At 34.7% G+C, this 15424-nt stretch overlaps 1 long non-coding RNA gene across 1 annotated transcript; it reads right to left on the reverse strand.

The window, feature by feature from the left end:
• Window positions 1–10640: 10640 nt before the first annotated feature.
• On the reverse strand, window positions 10641–11578 carry LOC110780507 (uncharacterized). The gene is made up of 2 exons (XR_002531470.2): window positions 11185–11578; window positions 10641–10919 (listed from the first exon to the last, which is right to left on the reverse strand). It is a non-coding gene; the product is annotated as an uncharacterized lncRNA (long non-coding RNA).
• Between the last annotated feature and the right edge of the window lie 3846 nt (window positions 11579–15424).

Consider the following 15424-nt stretch of genomic DNA (forward strand, 5'->3'; position numbering starts at 1 on the left):
AGTCACTTTAAGGATCACTCAACCCTTACACTCAAAACTCAAGGATCACTTGATCCTTAACCCCACAACTCAAGGATCACTCGACCCTCACACTCAAAACTCAAGGATCACTTGATCCTTAACCCCACAATTACAACTCGAATTATGAAAACTCTAGTATTTAATAAAGCTTATGTACAATAAAGGAACTTTAGGAACACGCTCGTTTGCAAACTGACTTTTATAAAAACTCTTAAGTTCTTTAGAAATATTGCACGTTGTCAGTTGTAATTTGAGAAATGAAAAACCTTTTCCTTTTATAGGAGAACTTTCTTGGTCAGTTCCCATGTTCCCCTCAACTGCCACTAACAGTTACTGGGAGCAGTAACGTGCACGTTGATTGAGAGAAACAGGGAGAACTTCATCAAACCACTTTTAACACGTTTATTTCAGATAAAATAGTGGGAGTAGTTTTAGGAACAAGTAAAAAAACCTTTTCTTGGAAAACAAGGAATTCTAGATCAGAATCCAATGTTGATTTTCTTAAAATCGTTTTATTTATTTTCCAAAAGATTTTTCCTTTATAAAACTTTATTATATTTACAAAAACTATTTTCTCAAACGTATTAAAACACACGTGTTCCTTTTGTTCCATATTATGCATAAACGTTATTAAAATACTTACATAAAATCTAAACATAAACTCATATGTTGTAGCTTCTATGTTGGCACCTTTTGAAGCTTCGCTTGAACGCTTCATGCATTGTTCCTTCTCCGGAACATTGATGATCCTTATAATATATGAGGAACACCTTAATAACTTGCTTAGGATCAGCCGTTGAGGATCATCCTTCTTTAGGAACAGCCGTCTTTAGGAACAGCCTTCTTTGGGAACAGCCGTCTTGGGAACAACCGTCTTGGGAATAACCGTCTTGGGAACAGCCGTCTTGGGAACAACCGTCTTGGGAACAGTCGTCTTGGGAACAGCCGTCTTGGGAACAACCATCTTTGGAAACAACCATCTTTGGGAACAGCCTTCCTTGGGGACAACCTTCTTTGGGAACAGCCTTCCTTGGGAACAGCCTTCTTTGGGAACAGCCTTCCTTGGGAACAACCTTCTTTGGGAACAGCCATCCTTAGGATCAACCATCTTTATCATTTGCAAACTTGATCGATTCTTTAGGATTCCCTGCATTGCTTGGTGTTTGTTCCACATGCTTAGTTTGTCCTACTCAGGCACTCCCTAACTTAGCATTACAAAAACACTTAAACAACGATTAGGAAGTTTGCGTTGTCATCATCAAAACTCAGAATCAACACAAGCCCCGCCAGGCCCAGCGCAAGGCCAGGCCCAGCAAGGCCTTGGCGCGCGCGGAGCAATATGGGCTGCGACATTTGGGCTGCGAGCGAGTGCAGCTCGCGTGGGCCGCAAGGCTTGCGCGGGTGGTGCTCGTGTTCGTGCTCGTGTACGGTTGTGTGGAATACAAATCCTAAAGCTATTAGAATTTGTTATATGATTAAATCCTAATCCTAGTAGATATATTTTATTTAATAAGAGTCCTAACAGGATTCTAATTAAACTAAATTGGTATTCTAATAGGATTCTAAGTCCTTTTCCATAACTCTATAAATATGTGCCTAGGGTCTCAAATTTATTGACGTAAGATTCAAGTATTCAAAGGTAAGATTTTCAAGCAAAAATCAGCCACAAACACTTGCCCTATTAGGCGAAATTTATAGTACCTTAAGGGCGATTCTAGTTGGTCAAGCTTAAGGCGGATTCGGACGTGCTGTGGACTATCTATGGAGGGACGACACTTGGAGTCTTAAAGACTTGTTCTTGTTCGGTTCGGGCGCAGCTAGGGAGGGCACGCTACAAAGTGTATGCATCTGAATTATGCTAAATGATTATGTGTTAATAATATGTTTCCTGGCTTTATGGTTTTTCCGCATGATTTATGTTTATTCATATAAATCATAACCTAACAGTGGTATCACGAGCCTCTTATTATTTTCATAATCTAAATTGCATGAACATGGTTAAATTTTACAAATTTGCAAGGAATTAAAGGGGTCATTAGTTTTCGTAATTAATTGCAAATTGCGTTTATTTAATTATATGTACGCAGTTTTTCGGCAGAATATTCGTTACTCAACCAAATCGAGTGATTTTTGTGTCAATTTCGCATGTAAAAGGCATTCTAAAATTTTGCCGAACCCAGAATTCCCAAATTCGAAGCCTAACTATGACTTTTCGGAGGTTTAAGTTTTTTCGAACGCAAAAGTTTGTAAATTTAAGATATTAAATTGAATATTTGCGATTCTTGTTGATAAATCTTGAGTTTTTGATTGACCTACAGTATATGTTTAACAATTATGAATGCCTAGACTTGTTAATTATACAACCTAATTTGTAATTATGATTAATTTGTTGAAATTCGAATAATTTAGAATTGATTTGTTTTTCATAATTAATTAATAATTTAATTAGGTATCCATGATTAAAATCCACCATAAAAATTTTTAATTTATGTTAAATTCTAAATTTTTATGACCTAGATTTGAATCCATGTTAATCGGAAATTAATTGATTAATAAATTTTCGATTTTTCGCCCTAAAATTATGAAATTAATATGATTTATTAATTTGTCGTTAATTTTAAATTAAAATTTTTAAATTTTTATGAAAACGCTCATAAATGTTGCACGCACAAAGCAAAGGAAGCTACGTGTTACCCTTAAGGGGTGTTGTATAGTGCGGGCACGCGACGACGAGCAAGGGAGCTCGTCGCCCGTGCAATACGAAAGCAGCGAGCAGCATAGCATGGCGCGAACGCGAAGCAAAGGTGTTGGCCGTGTGTGCTATGCGATGGGCGTGGGCGAGGGGCAGGGCAAAGCGCGCAGTCGCGTGTGGGCAGCAAGCGAGCTGTGCCACAGCGCGCACTACCTCGCGCCAGCGAGCGATGCCTCGTGAGGGAAAGCAGCAGCAGGCGCGATACAGCACAGAGGCTGCGTGGCCAGCGATGGTTGCGTGTGCATGTGGCCTGTGGCTGCGTGTTGCGTTGAGCTATGTGTGCCTTGTGCATCGACCAGTCGTGCACACGATGGGACTTGGGCGCAAGCCCAAGTGCTCGTCGTGTTACGATTGAATCGTTTTGAATTTTAATTTGAGATTTTCAGTTCGGAAATAATTTTAATTAATTTTAAAATTAATAATTTAAATTGTTTTCTCGGATTTTAAATTTGAATATTATAATTATTATAAATTATTATTTATACTAATTATTTTACTAAAATTAAACCTTGAATTAATTTAAATTCATTTAATTCAACTGAAAAATAGATTAAATAAATGGATTCAATTATAATTTTATATGAGCTTTAAATTTCAATTAAACTTGTATGTTTCCGGTTAGACTAGAAATACATTTTTATGTTTAAAATTAGTAAAGCATATAAAGTTATTGGTTTAAGTGGGAGAAATTTTAGTCATAAACTCTTGATTAGGTCTACAAATCCTTTAAGGTTAAACAACTTGATTAGAATTAATAAGGACTGAATAATTGGTAGATTATTGGTGCCCTTGATTAATTGCTGCAAATATTTATGTGATGCATACAATGTGTTTTTACTAACCAGCTAAGTGGGCCATTCATGATAATGAATGGGTGAATGGTATATATTGTACATGTACTGTTTTGCAGGTTATGAAGTGACTAGTATGGCCCAAATAGGATATAAAATATGGTCTGCGTACCATTAATTTGAATGTAATTGGTCTAATGCACCAAATTTGTTTTTCAATTCAAATATGGTCTGCGTACCATCAAATAGTTGTAATTAGTTTAATTATAGCTGATCCTGTTCGAAGAAAATGGAGCCTCCCACGGAGAAATTCAAGACGAAGTTTCCAACCATTTTCAAGACGGACTTTGAAGTTGAAGCTTCAAGATGAAGTCGGACCATACTAGATCACATTTATCTTATGCATGCTTTAAGTTATTTATTGTTTTTAAATATGTCTTAAATTTGCATGAGATTGTGGCTTGATTATGTTGCATGATTAAGGATTTTAGTTCACTTAATATCTAACCAACATAGTAAGAGCCTTAAGTTGGACAAGGCCACTCGGAGAGCTAGAAACTGTAAAATGCATGGTCGTGCTCAGATGAATCATAGGCTATGATTATCTGTTTATTTGATCAGTTGAACTCTGAAACCGAGAAACACCTCTGGACGTAATAAGGATGGCAACTCTTACCTTATGTTCAAGAGCAAGCATCGAGCGACAAAGGAATTAGGAAATGCACACTTGTCCCTAAGGACAAGTGGGAGACTGAAGGAAATAATGCCCTTGGTCCAAGTATGCGTATAATGTTAAGTCTAATAAATGCGGTTCAGTATTAATTGACAAGTTAATAAATTCAGTGAGATCAAGTGAGCTGAATGCCTAGCTAGAGGCCGCTTCAGTTCAAGTGGAATTAATGATATTAATCCACAGCTTACTCTTGACTGAACCCGTAGGGTCACACAAATAGTACGTAAACGGATCAAGTATTTAATGGCATTAAATACTCCATCTATGGATATTCGGAATCGACGGACCTTGGTTTCAGTGGGAGCTGAGATCGTCAAAGGCAAGTAAATGAATACTCCGGAAACGATGATATTGCCGGAAACGGAAATATGGATCGTATCGGAAATATAAATATTATCCAAGTCGTAGATGTTGCCGGAAACGGAAACATGGTACGTAACGGAAAATATTATCGGAAATAGAAATATTGCCGGAATCGGAAATATTACCGGAAACGGAAATATTGTCAGAATCGGAAATATTATCGGAATCGGAAAATAATTCCGGAAACGGAAATATTAAATATTTGTTCGAAACGGAAATTTATTCCGGAATCGGAAATATTAAATATTGTTCGTATCGGAAATAAATTCCGGAATCGGGAATTTAATCGGAAGCGTATCGTACGAATTAGCATCGGACGAGGCATGCCAGACGAAGGCCCAGCACGAACCCGGGCCATCGCCCAGCAAACCACACGCATCAATTACACACAGCCAAGCAAGGCCTTGGAGCGCGCGGAGTAATATGGGCTGCGACATTTGGGCTGCGAGCGAGTGCAGCTTGCGTGGGCCGCAAGGCTTGCGCGGGTGGTGCTCGTGTTCGTGCTCGTGTACGGTTGTGTGCAATACAAATCCTAAAGCTATTAGAATTTGTTCTATGATTAAATCCTAATCCTAGTAGATAGATTTTATTTAATAAGAGTCCTAACAGGATTCTAATTAAACTAAATTGGTATTCTAATAGGATTCTAAGTCCTTTTCCATAACTCTATAAATATGTGCCTAGGGTCACAAATTTATTGACGTAAGATTTTCAAGCAAAAATCAGCCACAAACACTTGCCCTATTAGCCGAAATTTATAGTACCTTAAGGGCGATTCTAGTTGGTCAAGCTTAAGGCGGATCCGGACGTGCTGTGGACTATCTACGGAGGGACGACACTTGGAGTCCTAAAGACTTGTTCTTGTTCGGTTCGGGCGCAGCTAGGGAGGGCACGCTACAAAGTGTATGCATCTGAATTATGCTAAATGATTATGTGTTAATAATATGTTTCCTGGCTTTATGGTTTTTCCGCATGATTTATGTTTATTCATATGTATCATAACCTAACAAAAAATCCCGTCGTAAAAGCCTTTTGCGACGGGGCTAACAACCTAACAAAGACGGGAATAACCGTTTTAAATGTCTTTTACGACGGGTTTACGACGGGATTTTCTATTAACGACGGCCCCCTTTTATGACGGGTCCGCGACAGGAAATCCCGGCGTTAATCAACAATTATTGGCCTTTTGCAACGGGATTTCCCGTCGTTAATAGTACAATTTCTTGTAGTGAAACCTGTTTACCTGCCTTCGAGGCTTCGAGTGTCATTAGTTTTGTTTATTTTGTTTCTTTTTTCTATTCCAAAATAGAAAAATAACTCGAAAAATAGAGAAGGTTTTAAATCAAAATGGTGCGGGTCTTGAACCGGTTTTACTGGTCCGAACTCCAGTCCAAGGATAACATATCCGGTTTGTGAATCTTGAATTATTAAATTTTGGATGATGTTTGTTATAGTTTTGGTCCGGTTTGGTTTCGGATTAGTGAACAACTAGTATAACAGCCGTGCGATGCACGGTTTGAAAATCATAATATCAAATTGTAGAAAATATATAATACATAGAGGATTTTCTTACATATTAATACATTAATGTATTAATACAGTAATGATCGCAAAAATAACCAATAAATTAATTAAGCAATGAGATTTCGAATAATATTTTTGCCCTTTTCATTTCCCCTTCTTTGTTTTCCCCCTGAATGTGTTGTTAAGTAATCCCCCTATTCTATAATATTCCTCATTTATTCATTATGCGCGGAGGAAGTATAGAGGAAGATTCAATTTATTAATAACGCCCTATTTAAATGTTTGAATTTCAGTAAATGATTATACGCAACTCTTAAAATAAAATGATTCAATTATGGGTATTAAATCTTTTTTTAAAAGAAAAATATTAGGAAAAATGCTTATAAATTCTAGAGTAACTCAATTGTGACCACCATTGAGACTCTGGTCCATCCTTCTCATGTCTATTTTAATTTTTTATAAGAATTTGATATTTATTACGTTAACACAAATGAGTAAATTATATGATGAAAGTGGCTTTATTCATTTCATCATCCGCTAGAGGAATAAAATATAAAAGTATTCTTGTCATAACACTCGTCTTACCCCTATGGGTCGTACTCATTTTTTTTTCACTCTAATTACGTACCACCTTAGTATCTTACCCACAAACCTTAGAAAGTTTTTTTCCAATTTTTATAAGAATTTGATATTTTATTATATTAATTTAAAAATACGAAAAGTATACATTGGAAGTAACTTTATTATTTTAATCAAGGAGGTGGGAACATAATCTAAAAAGCACCACCCACTTATGTACTAACAAACCCTAACACCATCCTTATTTTACTCACTTTTTAACCCACACGAATAACACCTTAGTATGCTTAATTTACCAATAAATTTGATAAGATGTCTGACCCGCCCGACTTGTACCTGAATATCCGAAACAGAAGTCTTCTTCCCGCTAAATAAGTCGTACTCGAATGAACTCACTCTTGTCATTTTTAAATCACAGACATTTACTTAATCCAAGAACCAACGTAGACCTTAGTTAGGTTTTTCATAAAATATATTCATGTTTAGTAAAAATAACAGCATATATATACCATTAGTTTCGTATTTTAAGAATGAACTTTATAAAATAATACTCCGTAAGTTTTTTAAATTTTCCTCTAATTATATTGATATCAACGATCAAAGTCAAATCTCGAAAAGTGATACCATTTAAGGACTATGTATATATTCTGCTTTCGAGCTTTTGACATATTTTTCTTATGATTACACGTTTTATAAAGTCAAGAAAACTTAATATTTACAATAAAATGTTCAAGGATTTGGGGCAGGTTAGTGGGTGTATGGGATATGTCGCGTGTAGCCCAATGTACCCATATCCTCAGCTCCTTACCATGGTACGTAAAAAAAATGTATCTTGATTCCACCACCAACTTATTATATATGGAACACTTTTTTCATAATCCTTGTTTTGATCTCTATGTATTAAATTTCACGAATTAAAGATTTTTTATACTAAATGTTCTCTTTTAAAAAAAGAGAAAGTTCATAATACATTTTATATATGTTAATAAAAATACATGACTATGTTAATGGTAAGAACCTTTTCTTCCCGTCCAAAAAAAATAACGCTTTCTTGCATACGGAGTACAAAACATTTTCCTATTCAGGGATTTTTGTTTTTTAACCACAATTATCTCTATTATGTTTTTCTCTTCAACCTATAGGACCTTATTTAAATAAGTTTCAGGTTCTATAAGTTCAGATAAGTTCAGATAATTTTAGATACTATAAGTTTAAGAGAAATCACCCTATATAAGCCAACTCTTGAAATAAAGTTAAAAAGTTATTTTTCTCTTTCTTACATATTGAATAATATCATTCGATTTTCAATTTTGAATAAAGTTGTTCCACACTCGGTCGTCTATTCATAACCTGGTTTTTCATCACTCCTATCCGCGTGACAACTTGCTGTAACGCAAGAAGTTTGAATATTCAATGAATGAGTAATGTATTGTCGTTCGAAAGTCGAGAATATGATCACGTACATTCTGACCAAAATATAACAATTATATTATGAGTTTGGTTGTTACATTCTTGGTAGTATATTTAGTAACAAAGTCAAAGATATTATTTTATTTTAATTAATTATATTGAAATATACGCAAATCATATAGCGGTATTTATCAACTCTATATCGATTTACCTCTCTTTAAAAATAATAACACACACAAGTTGTTTTATATTAAGAAATAACTTTATCTCAAAATTGAAAATCGAATGATGTTATTCAATATGTAAGAAAGGGGAAATAGATTTTTAAAATCATAGAGCGACAGCTCCACATCTATTTACCTCTCTTTAAAAATAATAAAACACGCACATTTGTAATTTTGGCTATCCCTAAAATAATATCCCGCTACCATAAATGCTCATAGGTACCACAATTTACTCTCACGTAAAATATATTTGATCTCACCACTTTTATTTATTGTCAATTTCATAGTACAACCAATTCATAATAAAAACATTTTTGGTGAATGGGGCAAACAATTACGAAGGGATCAAATACTCCTATAAATACTACTACTAAGTACAAATTATGTGTTTGACACCTTAGATCCTAATAAAATATTGTATATTTAATTTTATTTAGTTACTTTATTGAAGTAATTAATTTCTAGAAGTTAGTAAATTATAACTACAAACATATAGACATTAGTTGGCATAAAAAAAATTATGGAATAGTCATTAGAAAAATTTAATCTGACCCCTTTAGAATTTAGTCTTGGCTTTGTCTTTGTCTCGCTAAGATGAAATTATGTTTGGTAGTCTAAAATATTAGGGTTGAGATATAGTGCGTGAGATATTAGACAGTAGATATTTGTCATATTATCTTATTCTGAATTAATCTCAATTTCAATATCTGCATATACTTAATTGTTAAGTCGTTGGTATTAAATAAGGGAAGTATATTGCATTCCATATGTCCCAATTATTTTGATTATTTTGTTTGCATAGTTTCGTTTTTTTAATTACTGTTTCTATTCAATTGTTTCGTTTCCATGTAAAACCACCTAAATGGGTTAATATGCATAATTGTTACAATAATTTATTTTTTTGCTACACTTTAATTAGTATGCACTATATACTTAGTAATAAAGTATAAGATATTATTTTGTTTTAATTATTTATTTATATTAAAAGAGTAGGCAAATCATATGGTGACATTTAGTAAAATATATAGATTTTGTAACAAGTAATCATGATAAAAAAAAATTCTATAAAAAAAAGTATATTTTGACTTTACTTGACTGCAATCATCTCTACTATATACGAATGAAGTATTAGAAAAATCTCACATTTATATAGCGAAAGTTAACAAAAAAAATCATACAACAAAATATTTTACTAATTTTATAGAAAGAATCCCATAGAATCATTTATTTCATTGTTTTTTAAAATTAAAAGAGAGGCCAATCAATAAGTGACATTTGTCATCACCACATTAATTTTCTCTCGTTTAGTATAATATATAGATAGATAGATTTTAATTCAAGTAAACCATGCACAGAAGGTTTCGGATTAGTGAACAATTCGAGTAATAATGTAAGAGAAAAAAAAAAACAATTAAGGCCCAGTGGTATGAATCCAGCCCACTGGGTTTTGTCCAAAATTCACATGTGTTTTCACATGGATTGCTTATGTGGCTTCTGAAGTAATCAAAGAAAACAGGTCATAAGTTGATTTCTTATGGGTTACTTTCAGGTTAGGTCAGAATCAATTTAGTTCGGTACACATTCGGGTTATGAATTTGTTTTGAAATTCTGTACATGGTGGGCCAATTCGCTTGTTTGGAAATCTTTAAAATTTTGAATGGGCCAAATCCAACCCTTAGGAAAATAAGTCCATTTTCACGAACTTGAACAAGTTTTATTCCCGTGTAATGCACGGTTTCGTTTTGTCTTAAAATTATTTTTATTTAATTTTCTAGACTAAAAGATTTTTTATTTTTCGTGTTCTAATAAGAAGTAATGAGGATGGTAAACTCTTATTTTTAAGTCCTTCATTATAGGCTTCGTTCTATTCAACTTATTTTGTCTGAAATTATATCATAAGAACATCTGAACTGATTTGAATTTAACCTTTTTGAACTTATCTTAAAAAAAACATATTTTTTCTCTAAAATAAACTTATTTGTGTATGAAAAGGTATGGAAAAACTTATTTTTCAAAATCTGTCTAAACTTATTTTGTCTTAAATAATTCAAAATAAATCGAACAAAACAGAACGCGTGTATCAAAGTTTGTTATATGTTATGTTTTAGATAAAGAGATTATCGATTTAGCTCCATCTTAGTTTGATAACCATATTAATCTAAACCCTTGCGAGTAGTATATGTGTTTATAAAACAAAAATAAGCAATTTCAACACTAAAATATAAGAACGTACAGTTGCAATCTGCATAAAAATAATACGGAGTACCATATTAACATATCCACTCACATAGAATAAGCGACAATGTTAAACAAACTTTTCATCTCATCCGAAACCAATCCACACCTCCAAAAAAAATTGGGTAATGATTCATATAATGCACTTGTGTAATAAGTTCATTTACATATATCTAACATTAAAGCTTCTCTAAGGAAAAATAAATACCAGGCCAAAAGATAGAGTGATGTCAACAGATTTTACATTCAATTGCATACTGGTAGTTTGGTCCAACGCAAACAAACATCTGCAATCAACCAATTAGGAAATTCCAGAATTAGTGTTTGTCGAACACTTACTAATCTGTAAATGAAAAAAAAACAAGAAATTCTAAAAATAAAAATAAAAACATGCACAATAGAAGAGATGAAAATTAATCAAACCAGAATTAGTGTATTCAAGTTCTGATAAATTAAACTATGAAATTCAACCACTAATAAAGAAATTACAGACCATAATAACAGATAATATCAGCTATTAATCAAAAATTTAAAAACGAAATAAAATCAAACCTGTTTGCCACAGTACACGTCGTTTTGAATCGACGATCTGCTACTTAAACACAAGCGATCAATTGTAAAATATTAAAATTATTTAATGGGTTAGTGATTATGTTGATTCTACGAAACAATTTACAGAAAGAGTATTTCAAATCAGGGTAGAATGGAGGTAGCCATAATGAGTTAGATTTTGGAAGTTGGGGTTTTTGGAGTTCGCATAATGAGGAATTTTGGTTGTAAGCATGATCTTTAATTCATTGATTGATTTAAAAATATTTTGGCAAGGGGAAGGAAATCGAAGCGACATATTAACAGGAAGGAGAGATAGATGATTTTTTGGGGGAAAAAAGCGAAATATCAGAAAATGAAATGAAATTAAATTAAATTTGGAATTTTCAGGAGAGGACAAGTGGCTATTGAACTTCCCTGCTATTAAATACTCCTTCTGTCCCAAAATAGTCGTTACACTTACCTTTGCATAAAGTTTTAGGTGATAAGTGGTTATTTGGTTATCAGTTGTTATTTTATTGAAAAATTGGATGTGATAGGAGTTAGTGGGGTATTTTTTTAATTGAATGAGAAAGAGGGTGGGGACAAAAAAAATTTAGTGGAAAGAGAGAAACAATATAATAATTGTGGGGTCATTCCTTATTTAGAAGTGTAACAACTAATCTGGGACGGACGAAAAAGAAAAGTGTAACAACTAATCTGGGACGGAGGGAGTAACAGTATTGATATCATCTGTGAATATAATGATACGGCTTACCCTAATACGGGTGCCTGGACTCATATATAGTATAATAATATCGTACAGTAGTACAATTACGAGTATACCTTAGTATCCTCTATTACACCCCCTCAATCTGTGCAGGGGGAACCACGTGCAGAATCGATCTCAAAAACTCAAAACGCTGACCGGACAAACCTTTCGTAAAAATGTCAGCGATTTGTAACTCAGTAGGGACATAACGTACAACTAAATCACCATGAGCAACACGCTCCCGAACGAAATGATAATCTATTTTGATATGCTTGCTACGATCATGCTGAACTGGTTTAACCGCAAGATAGGATGCAGAAACATTATCACAAAAGAGCTTCACGGGTGCGCGAATAATGATTCCCAACTCAGCTAACAAGGAACGAATCAAAAGAGTATCTTGTACCGTGTATGCAATAGCGCGGTACCCTGCTTATGTGGAAGATTTGGAGACAATGGGTTGCTTCTTCGAACGCCAGGAAATGAGGTTGTCCCCAAGAAAAATAGCATAACCGGTGGTGGAACGACAACTATCAGGACAACCTGCCCAATCCGCATCTGAGTAGGCAATCACGAGGGACATATCAGGGGCGGGGCGAAGCCATAGGCCGTATTCTGAAGTGAAAGAAATATGTCCTTCACCCAAGGTGCATTTGATCTAATACCAAGGTTCAGATTAATTGCGAACAATTAATTCAGTAAGATCAAGTGATCAGAACTGCTAGCTGGAGCAATGCTTCCGATCAGTGAGTTCTAATCTATATTAGGCTCACAGCTTACTCTTGACTGAACCTATAAGGTCACACCAATGACATGTAACAGATCACCGGATTAAATGAATCGGAAATTCATTTAATAGCTTTTCGGGAACTAGTTTGGAAAACATAAATATACGATATGACGTTGGATCGGAATCGTATATCGTATTGCGTATATTCGTAAGCTAGGCGAAACGAATAATCGTATAGTTCGACATTGGATCGTCAAGTACTATACGATAAATAATTGTCGTAAGGCATTGGACGCAAATACGAGAAGGCAACGCTGCAAGCCCAACGAGCCAAGGCGCACAAGCGCGCAAGGCCCACTAGGCGTAGCAGCGAGCCAGCGCGCACAAGGCCCATGCCTCGGCTGGGCGCGCGCGCATGTGAGGAGCAGCAGCAGCAGCCCACACAGCGCGGCCCAAGGCCCAGCGCCTATGTGGCTGTGCGCGTATGGGCTTGCGTGCTTGTTGTCCGGTTCTTGCCTTTGTGGCTTGGCCGGTTAGTATTATACCCTAAGGGTTATAATATTATTCCACACAAGTTTTTCCTAACCTAATGCAATAATTCAGTTTACACATCAAACCCTAAAGGGAGAGAGAAACCCTAATTCTCTCTCAGCCTCCATGGATGTGTTCTTCCCAAAAGCACAAACTCTTGAGTGATTGTCTAAGCTACGATTATCAAGACGGATCTGATAGTGTCGGTGAACCAAATAGAGGAATGACAATTGGAGTTCTTTGTTCGTGTTCGTTGATGCTAAACTCCGGAAAACACGCTTCGAATGTAAGTTTGCTTAATATGTGCTTTATACATGTTTCCTGGCTTTGGGGATTGTTCCGCACATGTTATGTATGTTTAACTGTATTCCCATACAGTGGTATCATGAGCCTTATGTATTCAAAGCATTTTTTAGCATGAATTATTTTTTTTGCTGTTGTCGATTTTTCTTGTATTTTTTGGAATGTTTTCGAATGTTTCTGGATTATTGGATTTATCGCAGAAAGCAATTCTGAATTCGAAAATTGTTGAAATTTCGATTTTTCTGACCCTAATCTGATTGAAAACGATTTTCTAAGATCAAATCATGTGAACGCAATTGCAAAAATAGGCCTCGAAGTATGTGTTTTTGGGCGTTTTTGTTAATTTTTGTGTTAAAATTAATAAATTCGGAAATTTTTTCAATTAATTGGTCGACCTCAACTACTTGGAATTGATTGAAATTTTGACAAAATGATGTTGGTTATTTTCTTTAATTATGGGAAAAATTTCAGCGGTTTTTGATAAGTATAAACCCTAATTCTGCTTTCCCCAAATTCGTAAATTTTAGATCGCTAATTGATTTTTTAAATAATTTGGATCTAGTAATTTGGTTAATTGGGAAAGGGAATATGATTTCATGGTCAGTGACGAATTTTACAAATTATTGGATTAAAATTTTGAATAGTTTCGTTAATTTTAATCGACACTTAAACCAAATTGATTAAAAATTTGAAATTTAAATGTTTAGAACGATTTAAAGTTTTAGATTTGATTATTTAAAATTTCAAATTTTCAGTTGAAATCGTTCGTTCTTAAAATTTGAATAATGTTAGCCTCGATTTAATAATTTTAACGAAATTGGAATTGTTGTTAAATTAATTAAATAGTAAAAACATTATTTTTCGAAAATAAAAATCGTAAACTTTTATGAAAAATAACTTAATGCAAACGTTCGTGAAATTAACTATTTTTTTAATTAGTTGGTCCGTAGGCACGAACCAAAGGCACGAACTCGAGGTGGGGTGGACGTGTGGCTCGACGAGCCATGCGGGTTGCCACGCCTGTGCCGAGCCGCAGCGACGCGGGCAGCAGCAAGCGTGCTGCATGCCGGGCGCGCGCTGGGCGAGGGAAGAGGCGAGCAAGGTAGGCGCCTTGGCTTGCGAGAGCTGCGAGCAAGCAAGGCAGCCTTGCCTTGCGCAGTGTCGAGCACAATAGGCACACAGGGGTAGCATGTCTGCGGGTACGTGGGCGCTGGCTGCGGGGCATGGGCATTGCTCGTGTGCCTCGTAGGCCACAGCGTGCATTGCTGGGCTGGGCGCAAGCCTAGCCCGCATTGTACTCAAACAATTTTTTTTGTTTTGTTGGGCTTGACTTTTATGTTTGCATTAAAATTGGCTAACGGGATAATTAATAATTATTTTATTTCACTTGGGCCGGGCCGTGAGTTTAATTTAATATTTAAATAATTAATTATCCGGAATAATTATTGGTTTGAGTGGGAGCTGCTAAATGAAATTAAAAATGAAATAATTATTTTAATTATTTTCGTAGGTCGCATTATTTTAATTAAATTCAATTTTAATTAGAATAAAATATAAGGATTAATAATTTGGAAATTGATTAATCTTTTAGGACGCTTTTATGTGAACGTGAATTTTAATTAATTCACGTAAATACTTGCATAATTATATGGACCATTCGTTTTAGCATACGAATGGGTGAATGCATAGAATATATATTTTATGTAATGCAGGTACTTCAAGTGACTAGTATGGCCATTCTAGGATAGTTAAATACGGTCTGCGGACTGTTTTATATTTGAATGTCAAGTTTTAAATATGGTCTGCGGACCATTGAAATTATGATGTAATTTTTATTATTTCAAGTATTTCTAGTTTAGAACTTTAAGTTAGCATTGAATGAAGATTCAAGACGATGCCAAGCTAACAAGATGGTGAATAAGATTGGA

Source organism: Spinacia oleracea, chromosome 4, assembly GCF_020520425.1.
Source record: "Spinacia oleracea cultivar Varoflay chromosome 4, BTI_SOV_V1, whole genome shotgun sequence".
Taxonomy (NCBI): domain Eukaryota; kingdom Viridiplantae; phylum Streptophyta; class Magnoliopsida; order Caryophyllales; family Amaranthaceae; genus Spinacia; species Spinacia oleracea.